Here is a 19,080-nt window from a genome sequence, read left to right as displayed (position 1 = left end):
TGCCTACTTCTATGAAATTTAAAGTAGTTTTCTCTGGGAGCTTTCCATTATTTTTAGGGAAAGAGTACCTAGCATTTAGGGGCTTCCCTGGTGGTTCAGTGGTAAAGAATCCGCCTACAAATGAAGGAGATGCAGGTTTAATCCCTGGGTCAGGAAGATCCCCTGGAGGAGGAAATAGCAACCCACTCCAGTATTCTTGCTGGGATAATCCCATGGACAGAGGAGCCTGGCGCGCTACAGTTCATGGGATCACAAAGAGTCAGACACAGTTGAGCATGCATGCACCTAATATTTACTTGCTCCACAGGTTAATCTCCCTAACTAGTCTTTTATAGATTTCACCAAGTAGCTGCAAGCCTACCACCACCACCAAGTATTATTTATAACCTCTCTTTAGGCTTACCTTAGCCTCCAACCATGCACCATATTCTTATTTAAAACCCATCTAGGGGTTAAAATTGTAGTGTAATATGATTTTTCCATTAGACCTGCTTCTGTCTTGTTCTGTAGAGAAAGAATGGGTCTCAAATGGGCCATTTCTTTCTTTTCCTCCCATGGCTCGCTTTCATCACTGGAACTTACTCACTCACTGATTCAAACCTTAATGTCCTCATTTCTCTTCACCCAAATGTATTACATCTGGCGAACTTGTAACATGACTTTGTGGTCAGGCCCCTTGGATTCCTAAAGATAAAGTTTTATCTCCGTTTTGTTCTTGATATCTTTGTTATTCATTTCTGTAAATATTAGGCAAAGGCATAAATTATGCAAACATGCCCTGACTCTACACTCTATCCCATAAATGTAACAATAAAGTAGGCTTTAACTTAATGGTTTATAATAAAAAGTGAGAACTAGTAGTTATCCAGATGAAAAACAGAGATAGTATAAAGCATGATCAAAGACACTGAGGAGGGCTGCTAGAAGTTCAGTTTAGCTAAAACATAACTTACATCTAAGGAAGCCATATTTACTTCTTAGATTCTTATCAGAAGGTTTTATAGATAAAAATGATAAATATTAAAATAAAGGTTATTGTTTCTTGTATTATCATAGGACATTGTGTTTGACAAAGAATAAGCTCTTCTGTGGGACTATAAAAGCAACAGACTAGTATTCATAGAACCTTTTTTCTTTTTCATCTTTTTTAACAGAAACAACTGCTGCTAACTGGCTATCTCTACTAGATAGATACATAAATATATGGCCCCTATCATCTCTAGGGTTCATTTCCTGAATCTATCAAATAAAATAGTGAAATTCTCTGTTCTCTAGGGTTACTCCATGCTATACTTATTTATGCACAAATAGTAAAAAGATGACTTCTCTGTAGGAGAAGTTGCCTACCTACAGAAAATACATTTTAATCTCTGCCTACCTAGCTAATTTCTTCAGTTTTGGTATCTGTGACATCACAATCAACAACCATAAAAATAATTGGGAAACCTTAAATGAACACATTCAAGATTCTTCAAGCAGGACCTAGAAGAAAAGATTTCAAAATTGCAATCAGATGAAATGCTTATCTTTTTTATGATTTCTGTTTGGATTTTGAAGCAGAACCATATTTTATTCAGAAATAGAGTGAAGATAGTTATGATTAATATTGTTTGGAGAACAGTTTACTATAACATAGTTTAGTTCAGAAAGTACCTTATGAAGACTCTTAAAAACTCTTTCAAAGTGTTTTCACCTATCTCTGAAATAAAGGCCTTTTTACATAAGCACAAAGTGGAAAAAATTATAGTATAAACAGCTATGGTTATTAATAGGAAGGCAGGTGGCATTGATTAAAAGAAAACAGTAAAGATTCTCATTTGGAAGTGATTTCACAATTATGTACTATGGATTAATCTATTCTGGAAACTATGATATTAGAGTAATGCAAATTTTGCTAAGCTTTATAATTATGAACTATTTAAGATGAAAAATATCAACCTAATCACATTTTCCTTTACAGAAGAACCCATGGTTAGATATTCTTGCATCTGAATTTCTCTGCCATCACAAACCATTGCTATATACTATCTTCCACACAGTGGAGTTCAGTAAAGGGAAATAGCCATGTTATTTGACATTTTTCTCTATTTCTCAATACCTAGTATACAATGGATACTCAATAAATATTGTTCAATAGTGTCTTTAATGAGAATTCCAATTAAAACAAATGTTTTATATGAGTACTCTTTAAGGTCAATGCAGTAACTAGGATTACCTTGACGTAACTTCACATAAATCACAAACTGGGCAAGTTTGGACAATTGGCTCGCATCACCATTTACCATTTTCAGTATTATTATGAAGTCTCACTAGATAAGAATAGAGCAGGCCTTTGTTAGAGCATAATTTCCTCTAACATCTCATAATTCACTTATGCAACACAGAAGTAAAAATATTTTTAAGTTTATACATAATGACTTCTTTGGCCAGGGAAATTACTTTGAGCAGCAGGGAGAACAAATTTCTCCCCGTATTGCTCTTCTTTTGTAAGACACCACTCTTTGCAACAGTATGAACTACCTATTTCTCAAAATCAGTTGTGAATAAGAATAACCTGGGAATGTTGAAAAGTATTCAGTTCCTGAATGAGACCCAGATATTCTAATTAAAGTAGCAAACAATGCAGGCTGCCCTGGGCACCTGGTAGGACTGTAGGAGAGTAGATATGAAAGATTTATTTTTAAATTATTATTTAAATAATTATCAAATTAAATTTAATTTGATTTTTTTCATGGAATTTAAGATATTATCATAATAATTAACACCTCTCAAGAAACTGCATAGGAAAAGATTCCTTTGAACACATTTTCTTCTAATTATGAGTACTATGTATTCATATATAAAAAATTTGGGAAATAATGGAAGGTATAAATGAGAATCTAAAATTTTCCCATATCCCACTATTGAGAATAAAAGGCATTAATTTTTCTTTCTTTTTTGGAGATTTTAAATTGTCTCATAAAAACTCTTAAGAAAATTTCAAAAGACATTTGTTTTTAGATAAGTAAGTTTTCACAAATACAACTGTGTAAATCAGCTTCCAACTCCCAAATCAAGAAACAGTATATTACAAGTATCTCAGAATCTTCCACATTTCATGCTCCCTTTTTGTCACAACCCTCCACCGAATATAAATACCCTTATCCTGATGTCTAATACCATAAGTGAGCTTTGTGTGCTTTTCATTTATAAAACATCTTTCTCTCAACATTAAGAAAACAGATTTGTAAAATGTATATATATCATTTTGTGTAGCTATAGCTCATTCATTCTCATAGCTGTGAATATACTGCCAGTTTGGAGCAATTACAAATATTTCCAATATGAACATTTCTGTATGTTTTGTGGTAAACATATATCTGCACTTATGTTACGTATTTAGTTGAGCAGATTTGCTGAGTCATAGGATATGTACCGCATATATATGTTCAGTTAAGTTTTTACCGCCAAGTGATTTTTCAAAGTGGTTGTACCAATTTACCCTCCTACTAGCAGAGCATGAGACTTCTAGTTGCTCCACATCATCACCATACTTGGTGTTTTCTTTCTTTTTCATTTCAGCAATTTCGGTGGATAAAATGTTGTCATATTGTGGTTTTAATTTACATTTTCCTAGTGACTAATGAAGTTGAAATCCTAACTATCATTGGCATTTTGATGTATTTCTTTCCAATGTTTTTTTTTTCTGTGTGTCAGAATATGTACATGTGATATTTAAAATTAAGATTATATTGCATATATAATTACATGAACACCTAAAATTGCATTAAGAGAATTTTTCATGTTCATAAATATTCTTCAGAAATATTACTTTTAGAATATCATTCTGACTTTTCTGATTAAAAATAATTAAATGGTTCTCCAATGGGCTTCCCAGGTGGCTCAGTGATAAAGTATCACCTGCCAACATAGGAAACACAGGAGATTCAGGTTTAGACCCTGGGTCAAGAGGTTCCCCTGGAGAAGGAAATAGCAACCCACTTCAGTATTCTTGCCTGGAGAATCCCATGGACAGAGAAGCCTGGCAGGCTGGAGTCCAGGTGATCACAAAGAGTCAGACATGATATCATTCTGACTTATCTCACTAAAAATAATTAAATGATTCTCTAATTTCTGAATAAAAATAGACTAGAGAAAACTACATCTAAAGTTTGAGTTGGACAATTGATTTCACCAGTTTAATTTCTAGTTCCCGTTTTTTCCCTTGTCTAAGTGATAGACCTTAAGTTGATATATGATTATTTAACCACACAATGAGAAGCAGTGGAGTGAGCCTGGAGTGGTCAAATCAAACAAGAATGATGGCACATTCCCTGGCTATGTTGGGAGGGTTTTGGCAAATCAGTGAGGGTCATTTGAGTCTGAAACAGTTTATACTATTAAGGCAAGGTATTATGATAAATTAGGAAATATTATTATAATTTTAGCATAATATCTTGTAAATGGGCTTCCCAGGTGACACTAGTGGTAAAGAACCTTCCTGCCAATGCAGGTAGACGTAACAGATCTGAGTTCGATCTCTGGTTGGGAAAATCCCCTGGAGGAGGGCACAGCAACCCACTCCAGTATTCTTGCCTGGAAAACCCCATGGACAAAGGAACCTGGCAGTCTGCAGTCCATGGGGTTGCAAAGGGTTGGACACAATTGTAGTGACTTAGCACGTACACATCTTGTAAATATGAGGCTCTCAATCAATATGTTTGCTCAAAATCAAAAGTGTAATGACAAGTAAAGTCTAACCTGTGATGTTCTGTCATTGGAGTGTTCAAAATTTCAGGCTCTGTATAGATACCATGAAGATGAATTTCCATGAAGAGAAATTTAGAATTGATCATAAATTTTCCCCATTAGAATATACATGAAAGAGTCTATTTTTTAAATAAGAATATTGCTATTAGCCAGAGGCTAGTTTCAATTTGTAAATATTCACCCAATAAGTAGAAATCTCATAAACTCCCTCATAGAACTGATTTAGTGAACTTGTTTTTCAGGGCAGTTATTAGCATTAAATTCTCAGTAATATCCCAGCATGTTGGGATATAGTTTAATTTATTCACTCTAGTTAGCCACAGCTGACTCAGTAACCAGGTACAGCAACTATCTATATGGTCAGTTCAGTCAGTCAGTTCAGTCGCTCAATTGTGTCCAATTCTTTGCGACCCCATGAATCACAGCACGCCAGGCCTCCCTATCCATCACCAACTCCCGGAGTTTACTCAAACTCATGTCCATCGAGTCAGTGATGCCATCCAGCCATCTCATCCTCTGTCGTCCCCTTCTCCTCCTGCCCACAATCCCTCCCAGCATCAGGGTCTTTTCCAATGAGTCAATTCTTTGCATGAGGTGGCCAAAGTATTGGAGTTTCAGCTTCAGCATCAGTCCTTCCAATGAACACCCAGGACTGATCTCCTTTAGGACGGACTGGTTGGATCTCCTTGCAGCTCAAGGGCCTCCCAAGAGTCTTCTCCAACACCACAGAATAACATAAAATGTAGGGTTGGGGAAGTCTTTCAAGAGAAGATGTGGAAGGAAAAGAATGATTATTCATTAAGTATAAACCGTATTCAGTGAACTTCACAAAGTAGGTTAAATGATAAACATTTCATTTAATTGGATAAAGAATTGATGGCTTATTTTCTGTCACTGGTTAGGCTTTAAAATGTGAACATTAAAAAAATTAATTTGAGCTATACTGAGAACCTGCTTAAGGAGGACAAGTCTTAATTCAGCACATATTTCAAAGCCTCATGGCTTGTATTCCTTTCCCCTCTGTTTATGTGGTTTCTACAGTTACACCTAACACTGCACTTCCTTACTTTCAGTGATAACTTTCATTTTGCAGATAGAGAGCACTGCTAGCTTTTCCTTTTCCCCTCTTTATTTGTAGCCTTCTTTGTAGTTTTAGTTCAACTCATCTACTGAATATACATCTCAGCCATTTAGTGTTGAGATGTTGGAAGCATTCAGGGACATTTCCAGAGCTAGTGCTATATGTCAAGTAATTCAGAACTCACAGTAAAAAAAAAAAAAAAAAAGGTAAGATTACCAGACCAAAATCCCAAATACAAACATTTCTCAATTCATGGCAAAGATCACATTTACAGTCTTGCTTATTCCTACCCTTCCAAAAAGTTATGCAGTAGAACATGGATTGTCATGGTAATAGAGAACAGAAAAGTGTACATCCCAGTGTTTCTCAAAATATCATTCAAGAATTTCCTGCATCAGAAGCACCTGGAATGCCTACTGGAAAATGCCACACCTAGAGCCTCAAAACCAAAATCTCTGGGGACTAAGTTGATAAACTTCTATTAAGTTCCCTGGATGATTCTTATTCATGATAAAGTTTGAGTATCTCTGCTATAACATTATAACAGTGTTTATCACAGAGTTAACTGAGAGACACTGGGCTTTAGACAGCACCTGGCCTGCTAACATTAAAAGCAGGGGGCATCATGAACACAGGTCAGGAAATTCTTCTATAACATTCTTCAGGCCAAGCTGTTCTCTGTCATCACACCTCTATGCAGAAGGTACATAGGGAGAAGTGATGACTACTAACAGCAGGCTCTGATGGTGGGAGCAGTGGATTCCAGTTGGCAAGTCACAGGTTCCTTTATGGCACAGATTCCCATTTGAAAGTGCACATGGAGGCATATGCACATATGAGCATGTGAGGTACCATTAAGCAATGAAAAATCGTATGAAATTAGGAGACCTGACTTTAAATCCGAGCTCCAGTAGTTACCATTAGTTAGATTATTGATACCTTACTCCGTCCAGTCCTGAGGCTTATCTATGTGATCTTGGGGAAACTGTTTAAATTTTAACCTAAATTTCCTCACCAGATAAACAGGGATTCATAATAATTACTTCACAGGTGTGAGGACTAAATGAGTGCCAAACACAATTTTTGAGATATAGTAGGTACTCAACAAGATTCACTCAGTAATTCTTTACATAAACACGTGTGTGTGACCAGTGTGTAAATTATAAAGAGCTACATAGAAGGATGCAAGGGTGCAGTACTGTGTAGTCAGAATGAGGATGGATGGGAGACCAAGACGACCTGCATTAGAATTCCAGTTCCATCACATACTACCTATGTGGTGTTGGGCATTTATTTAATATCTCTCTGACTCACTTACCTCATCTGTAAAGTGGGGATCATAACTGTATCTGTCTCATAAGTCACTGTAAAAATTAATAAGAGAATTACAATTAACTCCCTTAGCAGAGTCTAATACATTGTAAGCACTCAGCAAATGCTCATATTATTATTACATTACTAGTGTAAGATGTTAATAGCAATGGCTGTATATTATATAATAGTTTTCATAATTGGTCTCCATGATAATTTTGTTAGGTAGGCTGGCAAGCATTGTTTTCCTCATTTTACAGCTGAGGGCACAAGATATAAAGTGTAAGAGCACTGGCCATCATCATGTAACTAATAAGCGGAAAGGTATGAATTTAGCTCAGCAGGAAATTTGTCCAAATTATCTGGATATTATTCCAACCGTCCATTTTGTTTTGACTTTCTAAACCTAATTTAGGACTAGTAAAACAAATTTGTTTGGAATTTACTTTCAGAAGTAGTTTTCATAAAGGTTGCAATCAGAAAACTCTTAAGACTAGACAAAATAGAGAATCATCTCCCTAATTTGTTTTGAAGATATTTAAACAGCCATTGTCATAGATCCTGGAATTTTCCACTAAGAATGTATTTATGTGTATATTGATGACTTCTAATAATCAAAGACCATCTATAAAGCTATTTTTAACAAGTTGTCATGGCACTCATCATTCTCTTGTAGAATTCTCTTTTGAATTCTGCCCCTCCTCTCCAGTTCCAGTGCCCCTAACCGGTTTAACATCTCCTTGTCACCCCAGAATTAGCAGAACAGTCCACTATTTTGTCTTCCTACTCTGGTCAGTCCTCCACACTGCTCCCAGAAATATCTAATAATTGAATCTTGTCATATAACTTGTTGACTTAAAAATCTTCATTTCTGACAGTGTCCATTTGAAAAAATATCCTGTTACCTTAGCTAGCCATGAAGATTCTCAAGGTGTAACTTCCTTTCCAGCCTTGTATTACCTCCTCCCCACTGCAGCCACACTGGATATTCCAGGGGATTTCACTTGCTGCTCCTTCTTACCGAAATGTTCTTCACCCACCAGACCCCTTCACCGGGAACTTTGACAGCTCCTACTTCTCTGTCAGCTCTCAACCCAAACAGAACCTTCTTTATAAGGCCTTCTCACAGGACCTGGTGGCACTCGCTGAAATACGAAATGCATCGTGTTGCTTCTGAGTGTGTGGTAATTCTTTCCTCTTCTGCCCTGAGGCCTTCTTTTATAGATTTAGTCCTCAGTAACCACTGCCGACTGTGCCTGACACATGGTAGATTCTGAATACATATTCAATATACAGATGATTATACAATAAGAGCTAGTTTGAGCAGGGCCTCGTGGGAATGGATGCCAGGATTGGAAAAAGAGATAGGCAGGGAGGCTGGAGAGTGGAAGCAGGAAGTACATCAACTTTTTTTTTTCTTTGGCTGGAGTTCTGTGTGGGGCTGATGTTTGGTGAAGACATTGCCTCAGGCTTCACATAAACCGTTTTGAACTCTGGTTACCTGTTTACCATTTCCTACCCTGGTAGGTTTGGACTACAGCTGTCTGTTGAGATCCCCCTGAATCAAATGAGTAGCAAAGTCAGTAGACAGGAAACAGTTCACAGGGGATAATGTCCCCAGATGTAGCAAACAAAAATGTAGGATGCCAAATTTGAATTGCATTGATAAACAATGAATACACTTTAGATACTTAAACACTGTGTGTTATTTGGCAACTGTAAAACAGGGCCATAAGTTGAGTGTGGCAATGAGGAGTATTTTATTGAATTTATAAATGTTTCACTTTTGTCCAAAAAAGATTTCTATCAGTTTAAGGCAAAAGAGATCAGATAGGTTAGAAAATTAGTAATAGAGAGTCACAATAGCATTCTGGACCTCTTTTCAGAGATCATCTATAAAATGGGATTATTATAATCTGATCCAGTTATCTAATTATGGCTGTGTAACAAGTTATCCTATAATTTAGTGGCTTAAAATGACAGCCATTTTGTTTTAGCTTATGATTCTTGGATCAGAAAATTGAGCAGGTAATGTATCTGCTTCCTCCAGCATCAATTGAGGTCACTTCATTCAGCTTAAGTATGGGCTGTTCTGAAGGTCCAAGATGCTCTCACTCTCGTATCTGTGCCTTTGGAAGATTCTGTGGAAGGTCAGGCTCAGTTGGGACTGTGGCCCAAGGTACCCACATGTGGTCTCTCCAGTAGGACAATCTCAAAGAAATTAGTCTTCTAGCAAGGCAGATCAGGGCTCTTGGAGAGTTTGTCCTATGAGACAAGAAGTTGAAATCGCTAGACAAACCCAGATTCACGAACAGGGAACACTGATCCAGTCTCCTACTAGGACGAGAGTCTAAAAAATGGTGGCCATCTTCTACTCTGTCTCTTTACCGGGTTCATGGGATGATGGAGTGAGATGATGTATGCATAAGTAGGGATACTATTAATGGCCTATTAGGGTCTAGAGTGCCAGTCCTATCAAAGTCTCCCTTAACCATGTCCTCTACCTCTAATCCCTGCTGCGGACAATCCTATAAGCCAGGGGAAAGGTATACAGGGCATATGTAAATCAGATAATTAGATCCTCACAGGTACTCCTTGGGAAAACAAAAGAACCTTGAATGTTAAAGGCACCTGATAGATAAGACACTTATTTCAAGCTGAACTTGTTTCTAGGATACCAAATTCTGCCTTAGGTCTTTGGACCAGTATAATTGGCTTGGTCTTTTCAGCAAGTGACCCATGAACCTAATTTATATTAATGATAGCTCTCAAGATTGGAAAGACTCTCAATGTTTTAGGGAGAAAGAATGCTATTATAAATTTTGAAAAGTAGCTAGTTCATGAAAGGGAAAAAAATCATTAAAAAAATTCTAATGATATTGTACTTTGTTCATTAACAAAAGAAAATCTTTGAAACTTCCCATATCAAGTTGTTAGCCTAAGGCGTGTGTACCCAAGACTGACTCCCTACCTTAGCGTTCCTCCTAGAATGCTGGGTACACCATCCCAGCTCGGTTCAACAGAAGCACCAAGATTTGGAAACCACCAAAGGTATTCTCATTGCTCTTCTTGCCCAAAATAGTTCTTCTGTTATCACCTTGAGGCTATTAATCACTTCCTTGCACTGAAGAGGTGCTTTAGAAAGACCTGTGTTAAAATACCATTTAACATCTATCGACTTTGATAACCCACAGGACTTTAATGCTGGAGAGGAATTCACTGTCTTCATCCTACCTACAGCAAAGGAAACCAAAGCTCAGCGAGGTGCAGTGACCTGCATAAGCTCACAGAGTTTTGAGTATTAGGTACAGAAAGTGATCATAGCAACTTTATATAATGCTTGACAAGCCATAACGCTCTTACACTCATTATATGCCCTTTGATCCTCATAAATTCTTATATTATGGGCTTCCCATGTGGCTCAGCTGATAAAGAATCTGCTTGCAATGCAGAAGACCTGGGTTCAATCCCTGGGCTGGGAAGATTCCCTGGAAAAGGGAAAGGCTACCCACTCCAGTATTCTGGCCTGGAGAACTCCATGAACTGTATAATCCATGAGGTTGCAAAGAGTCAGACAGGACTGAGCAACTTTCACTTTCACTTTCAATCTCTTATAAAGAAACTCTAAAAGCCAATGCATCAGAAGACTAACCAGGGTTTTTTCCATTACATACCTGCCTAACTTCTGGGCCCCATGAGAATGGAACATGAGTCAGGTAAACTTTGTTTTGCAGCATCAGGGTGGGCAAGGGATGAATGAACAGGCAGGCTGGATGGTTTTCTGGGTGAGAAAGAGCAGGGATTGCAAACTGGGGAAGGAGTCCCAAAAGAAAACAGCTGTTTCTTACATTTCTTTAAGGGGTTAATTCTGAATAGCTTTTTCCTTTTCCACAAGTCCTTTTTAATGGCCTCAAAGGACATTAAAATCTCACGTAATTGTATCTGAAAAAGAAAAACTTGCCCAAATACAAACTGCTTAGCCTTTTCTCCTTTTCTTTAGCTATTCTTGCTGAACTGCCAATAAATTCCCAAGTGTTTGAGCTAAGCAACAAGGGGGAATAATTTCCATTTCTGCTTCCCTCAGCATGAAAGGAGGCAATCTCTTTCCAATCCAAGGAACTTACTTAGCAAAATTAAGAAGCATAGGAACCACCAGTTTCTCTGGCCTTTTATACTTTTTACAAAAGAAAAGCACATCACCAGATATAATTTGTGTTTTATTTTGCAACAAGAAGTATTTGCCACCAAGCTTCTGAGATGTTATGACTAGGCTTGTTCTATCTGTATCTGAAGAACACTTCACAGTGATGAGGTAGCTTTTGGGTACATGAGGAAAAACTAAGCAGTATTTAGACCCTCAGAGAACACTGCTGCAGCCGTGGAGCCTGAGAACATGGCTCATGCTTTTTGTCACTGTCAAGAGACCCCAGTGGTAGATGTTTCATCAACAAATCCAATAGCTGCATTTCTATATTAAAAACACTGGGGCTACTTTGCAGTACATGAATTTATATGGGTATGTAGGTATATAGATAAGAGAGAGGGAATTTAAAATGTCTAACACTATTAAATATTTTACGAAAACTCAATTATATGAAGGCATTGCTGAGGGTAAATACTAGTTTCACTATAGTGAAATAAGGTAAGGAAATAATGGGCCCATCACCCCAAAAGTGCCTTGGTGCTAGAGACATAAAGTGACAGAAGATTGGCATGCTGCTGATGCTGCTACTGCTAAGTCGCTTCAGTCGTGTCCGACTCTGTGGACCCCATAGACGGCAGCCCACCAGGCTCCTCTGTCCCTGGGATTCTCCAGGCAAGAACACTGGACTGGGTTGCCATTTCCTTCTCCAATGCATGCATGCATGCATGCTAAGTCTCTTCAGCCATGTCCGACTCTGTGCGACCCCATGGACAGCAGCCCATCAGGCCCCTCTGTCCACAGGATTCTCTAGGCGAGAATACTGGAGTGGGTTGCCATTTCCTTCTCCCAAGATTGGCATAGTAACAACAATAATCCTAGAAGATGTTATTGTACTAGAAATTTCAAATGCTCTCAGAAAAATTTTTTCAAAATTAAAATACTTAATTGTTTTTATTATAAAACAATTTTATAACTTTCTCTCTAAATATCAAGTAGTAAAGAAAGTGACCCAAGAGAGTTCCCTTTCATCTCCACACACTCTCCTCCCTAGCCCTGCAACACACATACACACACACCCCCCTCCTATATTTCCAATCCCTAGCAGTATCCACTGTTAAGTTTTAACATAGCCTGGATTTCTATGCACAAACAGATATTTTGAGTTAATATGTTCATATTTTATATAGTGTTCTATAGTATGTTTTTTAAATCATTAATATGTCCTAACCATTTTTCCACTTAAACACATAATAAAAATCATCTTGTCTTTTGTAATGATTACATAAAATTTCATTTCCCAAAGTCCACTTTAAACAAAACCCTGCTGACTTTAGATGGTTTCCAAAAGTTTTCTATTTCAGAGTGCTGCAATGAACATCCTTGAAGTTTTATCATGATAAACTTTAATGAGTATACTCCTATGATAAATTTCTTGCAGTGAAATTTGGGGGCAACAAATTTATACATTTTGTAATGTAACACATTTTTCTAGGTTGCCTTCTAGAAGATTATAACATTGTTCACTCCCACTAAGAACCTATACACGTTCTTAGGTAGATTTTTGTGCTCCCAGTAGCTGCTTCATGGGAGGAAAAATTTGTTTCTGCCATTTAATGACTATTGAGAAATGATGACTTCTCCAGAAACCAAGGAGTCAGTAGATAAGAAACCATGGGATTCAAAGATTTGTTTAAAACTCTAATAGTGACTGAGTAGCTTTCTTCAAATCTGGTGCCATATAAGATGTTTTATGGTTTGAAAAGTGTGTATCCCCATGTCTTCATTGAAAGCTGTCCGAGTGCTCTTGCAGCTACTTGATGGGATGTATTTGAGTTACTTTCTTTTTTCTTTCCACCCAGAAGGCACTTAGAGTACAGTATAATAGTGAAGCACTAGGCAGGAAGTTATGGTACATGGCTATGCCACCACGCAGCAGGTGAAAAACACAGTAAGGAAATTGATCTGTCAGGGCAAATCACTGGGCAGGCTAGACGTGGCTATTTAAAGTGAGTCAAGCATAACAGTTGAAGTCATTTGTTGTGGTTAGATACGATATGAGGCAAAAATATAGGTTTGTATCAGCAGAAGTCAAAATTGAGTGAGAAAATGAGAAAAACACACTTCAAAGCAAGCAGAACAAAAGGTCAAGTAGAGGAGTCCAGACTGTGAATACTGCCCTGTGTAAATACAACTTAAACGTAGTTGAAGGTCCTCAGGACTGTAGTCTGTTCATCAGAGTTGTAACACAGGCATGAAATGCAAATATACATTCATGTATGTGTGTACATTATATATAACATGTATTTATATGCATGTATGTATTTGTGTGTTTGTATATGTGTTTGTATTTATATGGATATAACAATAATCGGTCTTTCTTTTGTAGAACCAGTATTTCAGTTAAGGGAACTAAGGATTTTAAACACCAATTTTAATGTGTTTTGGGGGGAATGTAGGGCTTCCCCCACATACCAGCAATTCTCAAACACCAGATGGGTATCCTACCATGTAACTCAATTTTGACACTATCTACCTGAAGTAAGCATCAAATTCAAAAGGTTAAGGACTCAGTCTCACAGGACTGTCCTTCACTTCAAATGCCAATTGTAAGTCCAGGTTATCACGTGAGCTTCTGACTGACCAGCTTTAGATTCTGAGGCCACCTTCCTTGGGTTCAATTAATTTGCTTGTGCAGCTCACAGAACTCAGTGAAGCATTTTACTTACTATTAGGTTGATACAAAAGTAATTGTGGTTTTGGACTATGAATTTTAAATCATTTTAACTGGGCTCAAATACATCTTTATTAGTCAAAATAGGAACCATTACAACCAACACAGTTTTGCCAATGAGAAATAAGTTTGTTTATTCCTGTAGCATAAAAATCCATGCTTCAGGATTTGATGAATTCTTGGAAAGTTTTTTCTGCCTCCTGGTGGTTGTGGAAGCATTTTCCCTGCAAAGAGTTGAGATGTTTGAAGAACTGATAGTCACTTGCCAAGAGGTCAGGTAAATATGGTGGATGAGGCAAAACTCCATAGACCAATTCGTTCAACTTTTGAGGCGTTATCTGTGCGATGTGTGGTCAGGCATCGTCAAGAAGAAGAATTGGGCCTTTTCTGTTGACTGATGCCAGCTGCAGGTGTTGCAGTTTTTGGTGTATCTCATCAATTTTCTGAGCATACTTCTCAGATGTAATGATTTTGCCAGGGTTCAGAAAGCTGTAGCAAATCAGACAGGCAGCAGACCGCCAAATAAAAAGGTGACCAAGACCTTTTTTGGTGAAAGTTTGGCTTTGGGAAGTGCTTTGGAGCTTCTTCTTGGTCCAGCCACTGAATTGGTCATCACTGGTTGACATATAAAATACACTTTTTGTCACACATCACAATCTGATCAAGAAACAGTTCATTGTTGCATACAATAAGAGAAGACAACACTTCAAAACGACTTTTTTTTTTTTCAGTCAGCTCATGAGGTACCCACTTATCAAGCTTTGTCGCCTTTCCAATTTGCTTCAAATGCTGAATGACCATAGAATGGTCAACATTGAGTTCTGCAGTAACTTGTGTAGTTGTAAGAGGATAAAGTTTAATGATCCTCTCAACTGGTCATTGTCAATTTCAAATAGGCAGCCACTATGTTCCTCATCTTCAAGGTTCTTGTCTCTTTTACAACATTGCTTGAACCACCACTGCACTGTATGTTTATTAGCAGTTCCTGGGCCAAATGTGTTTGATGTTGTGAGTTGTCTCCATTGATTTATGACCCATTTGAACTCAAAAAAGTTGCTCGAATTTGCTTTTTGTCTAACACTATTTCGATAGTCTAAAATAAATATAAAACAATAGCGAGTAATAAGTTACCAGCAAAAAAAAAAACATACAGTGAGAAATGCACATTAAAATGATGTATAACATAACCACATTTGTTTAAGAATGTATTCCAATATCAAATGGCAAATTTCAACAGTGCAAAACCGCAATTCCTTTGGCACCAACCTAATAGAACACTGGTTTATTATAAAAAGGTATGACTCAGGAATGGCCAGATGGAAAAGATGTATAGGGCAAGGTATGGAGAAGGGGCACAGAGCTTCCCTGCCCTCTCCAAGGCCACTCCTCCTGAATCTCCACTGGTTCACCAACCCAGAAGCTCTCTGAACTTTGTCCTTTAATATTTTTATGGAGGTTTCATTATGTAGACACGATTGATTAAGTCATTGGCAATTGTCACCTGAACTGAAACATCAGTCCCTCCTCTCTCCCCAGAAGTTGAAGGTGAGGGAAGACTCAAAGTTCTAATTCTCTGATCACCTGGTTGACTCTACTGGTAACCAGCCCCCATACTGAGGTGCAATCAAAAGTCACCTTATTAACATAATAAAAGGCACCTGTGTCACTTTCCTCACTGGAAATCCAGTGGTTTTAGGAGCTCTGAACTAGAAACTGGGACTACAGTCAAATAAACTATTTCAAATAGAATGATGAGAGGCATATTTGATAATGACTTTTGAGTAAAGGCCTGAAGGAAGTGAGAGATGAGCACTATAGATAACTGGAGGAAGAACCTTCTATGTACAAATTTCCAAAGTTGAAGTATCCTTGGATTGGTAGAGAAAGAGTAGGGAAGCTAGTATGCCAGAAGCCAGCAACTAGAAAAATGGGAAATCTATGGAAAGAACAGATTTAGAGGGAAGTGGGAAATAAGACTTTGACTTGGGGGACTATTAGGTTTGAAATGTTTACTAGGCATTTAAGTGGAAATGTCAAATAAGCAGTTGGAAATCCGAGTCTGGCGTTCAGGGGCAAGAATGGGGCTGGAGACAAAAGTGTTGAATTGTACACATAAAGAAGTCCTGGGACTGAATGAGATCATCCAAAGAATGAATTGAGATAAAGACTGGGCCCAAGGACCGAGCTCTAATGCACACCTGAGAAGGAACCAGCCATGGAGAGGAAGAAGAAGCAGTGAGGTCAAAAGAAACCAAAAGAAAGTGGTTTCCTAGAAAGTATCAGATGCTGCCAGCAGGTCAAATAAGATGGTGATTGAGAATTGACAACTAGGTCATTATTGACCTGAACAAAGCAGTTTTGGTGATGCAGGATAGTCAAAAGACCAAAGGGATTGCATTCCTAAGAAATTAGAAAAGGAGAAGCAAAAACATCTAGAATAGCCTAATCTCTTGAAGAGTTTAGCTATAAAGGAACAGAGAAAAGATTGATAGTTTGGAGGGAAAGAGGAGTCAGGAATATGTGGCTTTAAGTGGGAGATATCCATGTTTTAGGCTAATGGAAATAAGCAGTAAAGTGGGGACGGTTTATAATGTAAGAGAGAAATGGAAAGTTGCAAGCATGAAGTCCTTGAGGAGAGAAGAGAGAATGGGATCCCGTTCACAAGGGAAACAGTTGGCCCCAGGAGCAGAGCTTTTGTCTTTTGAAACAGAAGGAAGGTAAAGCATTCAGGCACAGATGCAGGTAAATTAATAGATGAGGTGGTAGGAGAGTGTGGAGATTATCTTCTAGGTTTTTCCTATTTACCCAGTGACATGAGAAACTGAAGTAGTCAACTGAGAGTGAGTTGAGGGAAAGAGGCATTGAGGATCAGAAACATGAGACAGTAGATTGACTAAGAAAATGAGGAAAGGTGCTGGGCAGCACAAAGACCTGCATGTGATTTTTGGCCCTGAATTTTAAGATGAGACCAGCAATTTGTAGCTGGTATCAAAATAGCAGATGATTGGATTTAATCAGAATTAGATTTTTGACAGGTGATTGACAAAGGAAACTAGGAGTAAAGGAGTTGATGTAAACTTTATAATTATACTCACAGTAGTCAAAATTTATTAGTTACCTATGATGTGTAAGACAGCATGCCCAGTGCTCTACAGAATTTATTTACAATTTTTCAAACATATCTTAATAATAGGTATTGTTATTCTCATTTTACAGGTGATAAAACTAAGGTCTAATAATATTCAGTGATTTACAAAAGCTGCAAATGTCTGGTGTGCATCTGACCTGGAATTCAATGACATCTTGCATATCTTAAATTGATAATAATGACTTCAATAGAGTCATTTTAATTTCCCATCCCTGGCTCATTAGAAAGGTAACAGGGATAAAATAAAGCATGACTGCTAAAGTCTGTTTTGGAAAACACCCTCACACATACTCCCAACCAACCAATATTAGGGTTGCCTTGACATACTAATGCAAATACTTGGAAAACTTTTTTGTTTGCAAAGACTTTTGAGAGAATGGCAGATGATTGGCGAGGGGGGGAGGGGGGCAGTCAGATAATGGAGAGAGAGATAAAATTCTTTGAGTTGAGCTAAGACCAAAGAATTGATGCTAAGAGCTTTGAAACTTTTTGAGATAGCCTTCAATTTCAAAATTTCTGTACTTCTTTCTGGTATTCATGAGAGGGGCTTGGCTTCACCTTTTACACTCAGAACTCTCTCATTTGAAAAATAAGGGGCCTTTGGAAGGCAACTGAAAGAGGAAGGTCCTGATCTCAAATGGACACTGAGGAGTAACATTACTCTGCATAATAAAGAAAAGGCCCTCTTCACTGAGAATCACTTCTGGAATCCAGAAATGTCCAAGTTCTTGAATCCAGGGACTCAAGAACTGAGAGTACTTGCTCAAAATCAATCCTAAATGAGAAAGAAGAGCCACTCTAACATGGCAGTAGCCAAGGAAAATGGGAGAATGACCAGTTAGAAATAGCAGTATCTACCCCCAAGTTGTATTTTCTACCTTCTACATTATAAACTCTGTTCTGTTTAACTTCAAGCTTTCTATAAAATTTTATTTAAAATCACAGGTTGGTCTTACAAGTTTGGGGAATTTCATTTGGGTCCTATGTTCACACATGGGACTAAGTTGTGTGATTTGCTGGAAGAATAGTTATGAGAAAGCAAGAAACCCAAAGAAGCAATCCAGGTGAACAGGGGACCTATGAGTATGCCCGGGAAGTCTTAAAAAGAGGAACTAAGAACAAACAGAAATTCCTGAGAATCAAGTGCTACAAAGAACCTCCATTGCTCTTACCCAAGACTGGAGAAACTGAGGACAGCTGAGTTACAGAAACTGAGTTACAGAAACGCAGTTTTAACAATACTTGTAAATATTCTTGTTCCTTCTTTACGAATAATATAAATGCAATTTGTACTAATATTAGATGCCGAGAATTTGTGATTCTAGTTGCTGGCTCACGATACCACTCAAGAGACACAAAGTGACATGAATTCTTAAGATGCAAAAGGAAAAAAAGAGAATCTGGTGAAGTAATTAATCATGAACTCTTTTCTCAGAACCCATGTCATAAAGTTGGGTTTTTAACCATGATAAATTTGTGCAAAAACACATTCTTCCCACACCCCTTATGCAAATGTGATTCAGCTTCACTGATGTTACTGAAGTAAAGTCTTGAGACATCCTTCTTTATATCTTTTTCTTTACTGGAAAAACTTAACGGCAAAACCTTATTTTACAAAATTCAGAAAACATGGAAATATAGTGTAAAACAACATAAACTCACAGTATCACAGAGAAGATACTACCAATATTTCAGGGGCATTTAATTTCAGTTTAAAAAATCAAAAATACTCTCAAAAATCTCTCATTACCTTCATTATCTGAATGTAATCTGCTTCTCAAAAAATGTTGGATATTCAGTTAACAGGAGTCATAGTTCAGTACTCTAGATACAAAAAGTTCACAACCCATCAAAACCTGCCAGATAATTTCCTCAAAAGTCATTAAAATACTCATACACGAATGTAACAATTCACC

This window comes from Cervus elaphus, chromosome 19 (genome assembly GCF_910594005.1).
Source record: "Cervus elaphus chromosome 19, mCerEla1.1, whole genome shotgun sequence".
In the NCBI taxonomy this organism is placed as follows: Eukaryota; Metazoa; Chordata; class Mammalia; order Artiodactyla; family Cervidae; genus Cervus; species Cervus elaphus.
This window is presented reverse-complemented; position numbering follows the sequence as displayed.